The 4,528-nt window shown below is 42.6% G+C and overlaps 1 pseudogene; it reads left to right on the top strand.

Annotated features, from left to right (window-relative positions):
• On the top strand, positions 892 to 2,329 carry LOC100519670 (annotated as a pseudogene).

Raw genomic sequence — 4,528 nt, 5'->3', positions numbered from 1 at the left:
GAGTGAGAGATGCACAGATCATCTGAACCACTGGCACAGACACCACAGCCTGAGATGCTTGGCTGGGGGCTGGGCACTGACATTTAGGCTCTGGAGAAAAAGAAAAACACAAGCAAGAGGAAGAAGCTCAGGAACCATTCCCGGTTAAAGCAACAGAAGAATTCACCTAAAGCAGTCAACAATGAAACAGACCTCTGCAGTTTGACAGACTTTGAGTTCAAAAGGGAGATAGTGAAAATACTGAAGGAGTTAAGAGAGGATATGAACAGTAATGCAGATACCCTCAGAAAGGAACTAGAAAATATAAGGAGGAGCCAAGGAAAACTAGAAAATTCATTTGCAGAGATACAAACTGAGCTAAAGGCAGTAAAGACCAGAATGAATGATGCAGAGGAACAAACTAGTGATGTGGAAGATAGACTAATGGTAATCACCCAAACAGGACAGCAGACAGAAAACCAAATCAAAAAACAGGAAAGCAATATAAGAGACCTGTGGGATAACATAAAGCAGGACAATCTTCATATAATGGGAAATCCAGAAGGAGAAGAAAAAGAAAAGGTGATTGAAAATATATTTGAAGAAATTATGACTGAAAACTTTCCAAATCTAAAGGATACTTATATCAAGATACAGGAAGCACAGAGGGCCCTAAACAAGTTGAACCCAAACAGGCCCACAACAAGATATATTATAATAAAAATGGCAGGATCCACCCCAGCCCACCATCATGTCAGGCACCGCAGCACCAGGGGAGGTGGTTCCCACTTTAAAGAAGTGAAGTTTTTCACTTCCTCCCCCTCAGCACTTGCCTCCTGCAGCCTCTGGTGCCAGCGCCCTGGGAGCTGGAGGTTGGAGCCAGGCTGGGGGGCCCAGGATGGATGGGGACACCTGAGTCATTGGCGGCTGCAGGGACGCCAGGTCAGAGGACTGCAAGAACCTGCTGTTCAGAGCCTCCTTATCCACCCACATGACAGCTGGAGCGATGGCAAGGATCCTAGAACGCTGGGTCATATACCCGGTAGACTCAGTGAAGACATGAATGCAGAGTTTGAATCCAGATCCCAAAGCCTGTTACACAAGGGTCTACGGAGCCCTCAAGAAAATCTTATGGACTGAAGGCTTCTGGAGACCCTTGTGAGGCTTCAACGTGATGATAATGGGTGAGGGGCTGGCACACGCCATGTATTTTGCCTTCTATGAAAACATGAAAAGGACTTTAAATGCTGCTTTCCACCATCAAGGGAATAGCCACCTAGCAAATGGTATTTGCAAGCATTTGTCTGGAGTTAGAAAGGTCTCTCCTTCAACAGACCCTTCCCCAGGGCTCTCGTGACGCAGCAGCCTGAGGACTCATCTCCGCTGTGCTTGCTTATGAATCAAGGACTCTAGAGTCGTGTGTGCACACACACCCAAACACACGCACACACATACGCGTGTGCTTTTTTCATTCCCCTCTTTGGCTTTCTGAAGTGGTGGTGGGGGGGAAATCAGTGACAGAGGTGTTTCATTGTTGAATGGGTTTTGCCGGGTTTTTTTTTGTTTTTGTTTTTGTTTTTTTTACCCTCAAAAGCAATTCATTATCAGATCTAGGGGAAAAAAAAATCCTGAATAGAAACAAAACTTTTGAATGCTGGATTCCAAAAAAAAAAGTTATCTGGGCAGCTTCCTTGAGACTATTTTTTAAAAAACTGGTCCAACAGGTCTCTACAATGGCAACATCTAACTAAGCTTTAAAAGGGATAGCTGGGAGTATGGCCACCCTGCTCCATGATGCAGTAATGAATCCAGCAGAAGTGGTGAAACAGCACATGAAGATGTACCACTCGCTGCACTGGTCAGCCCTTAGCTGCATCAGGACAGTTTGGGGGACTGAGGGCTTGGGGGCCTTCTACCAGAGTTACACCATGAAGCTGACCATGAACATTCCCTTCCAGTCCATCTGCTTCATCACCTATGAGTTCCTGCAGGAGCAGATCAACCCTTACCAGGGCTACAACCCAAAGTCCCACATCATCTCAGGTAGGCTGGTTGGGGCCCTGGCTGCAGCTGCCACTACCACCCTGGACATCTGCAAGACCCTCCTCAACCCTCCTCTCCAACTCAGTAGAACATGGCCCTCAGTCTGGCCAATATTAGCGGTCAGCTGTTGGGCATGGCTAATGCCTTCCGGACAGTGTACCAGTTCAATGGGCTGCCTGGCTACTTCAGAGGCATACAGGCCCAGGTCATCTACCAGATGCTCTCCATGGCCATCTCCTGGTCCATCTATGGGTTCTTCAAGTACTTCCTTACCAAGCACAAGCTGGAGAATCGAACTCTGTACTAAAGAAGCAGGCTGTGAGCAGTGATTCTGGAAGCTCGGATTGTGCAGAGGCTCTCCCAGCCTGCTTCCATTTCCCTCACCCTGGCACCAAGATTATTGGGGCAGTGTATGTGTAGGACGGGGCTTCTGCTCCCTGATGCCCTAGAAAGAGTAGGGGATGGGACAGCTGCTTCCCCAAGGGCCGTTTGCAGTGATATCCCAGCTGGTGAAAGGTGGGGAAAGATTTTGGAAGAGGATAGAGAAATTTCTTTTTCTCTTCCTCCCCTTCTGAGAGTGTAGTGGCTTCTCTGTTTCTGTGTAGCAGCTCCTCCCCTAGAATCAGATCACAAAGGAAGGAAGAAAATGGGCAGTGACTGAAAACATTAAAGAGGAGAAAAAATTATGTATATAAAAGTTCCAGTACACAGTATAAAATAGATGGATGATCTTTTTAAAAAAATGGCAAAAGTTAAAGATAAAGGGAGGATTCTAAAGACAGCAAGAGAAAAGCAAAGAGTTAATTATAAGGCAACCCCACTAAGGCTATCAGCTGATTTCTCTACAGAAACTCTTCAGGCAAGGAGGGAATGGCAAGATATATTTAAAGCACTGAAAGGAGAAAAATATGCAACCTAGAATACTCTAACAAGCAAGAATATCATTTAAAATAGAAGGGGAAATAAAGAATTTCTCCAACAAACAAAAGCTAAAAGAGTATGGCAATACTAAACCCATTCTAAAAGAAATACTGAAAGGGCTTCTCTAAGTTTAAAAAGAAAAAGGAGAGGAAGAACTAGGATTGAGGAAACCACAATCAGAAAGCTGTCACTTAAATAAGCCAGCATACATATCTAATCATTAAGATGTTAAAAAAAAGATATCAAAATCACACAATGTGGGCAAGGGAAATAAGAAAAAAATAGACTATTTTTTTATTTTAATGATGTGTTTGAGCCTATATGACTATCAGGCTAAAGCAAGCAGATATAGGAAGGGGTTAACATACTTAAAACACAGGGCAACCACAAATCAAAACCAAACATTACATTCACAAAAACTGAAAAGAAAAGTACTCAAGCATAAAATAAATAGAAACCATCCAAACAAAAAAACAAAAAGAAGAAAAGAGAAACATAGGAGTTCCCGTTGTGGCGCAGTGGTTAAAAAAACCAACTAGGAACCATGAGGTTGTGGGTTCGATCCCTGCCCTTGCTCAGTGGGTTAACGATCTGGCATTGCCGTGAGCTGTGGTGTAGCTCGCAGATGCGGCTCGGATCCTGCATTGCTGTGGCTCTGGTGTAGGCTGGTGGCTACAGCTCCGATTTGACCCCTAGCCTGGGAACCTCCATATGCCACGGGAGCGGCCCAAGAAATGGCAAAAAGACAAAAAAAAAAAAAAAAAAAAAGGAAACATAGAATCAACTGGAAAACAAGGTTTAAAATAGCAATAAATAAACATCTATCAATAATCACCTTAAATTTCAATGGACTGAATGTTCCAATCGAAAGACACAGAGTGGCAGATTGGATAAGGAACTAAAAACATTCAATCTGCTGCCTACAAGAAACTGACCTTAGGGCAAAGGAAATATGTAGATTGAAAGTGAGGGGATAGGAAAAGATATTTCATGCCAATGGTCAAGACAGGAAAGCAGGAGTTACATACTCATATCAGACAAAATAGACTTTAAAACAAAGGCCATCAAGAAAGACAAAGAAGGACACTACTTAATGCTTAAAGGATCCATTCAAGAAGAGGATATTACAATCATCAATGTATATACCCCTAACATAGGAGAACCCAGATATGTACAACAAATACTAACAGACATAAATAGAGAAATTGATGGGAATACAATCATAGTAGGAGATTATAACACCCCATTCACATTAAGGGACAGATCCTCTAGAGAGAAAATTAATAAAGCAACAGAGATCCTAAAGGAAACAATAGAAAAGTAGACTTAATTCACATTTTCAGGACATTACATCCAAAAAAATCAGAATACACATTCTTTTCAAGTGTGCATGGAACATTCTCAAGAATTGATCACATATTAGGGCACAAATCTAACATCTACCAATTTAAGAGTATAGAAATTATTTCAAGTATCTTCTCTGACCACAATGGCATGAAACTAGAAATCAACCACAGGAAAAGAAATGAGAAAAAAATGACTACATGGAGACTAATCAACATGCTACTAAAAAACCAATGGGTCA

Source organism: Sus scrofa, chromosome 8 (genome assembly GCF_000003025.6).
Source record: "Sus scrofa isolate TJ Tabasco breed Duroc chromosome 8, Sscrofa11.1, whole genome shotgun sequence".
Classification (NCBI taxonomy): Eukaryota; Metazoa; Chordata; class Mammalia; order Artiodactyla; family Suidae; genus Sus; species Sus scrofa.
Note: the sequence above shows the minus strand (reverse complement) of the source record. Positions and strands in the feature narration are given on the sequence as shown.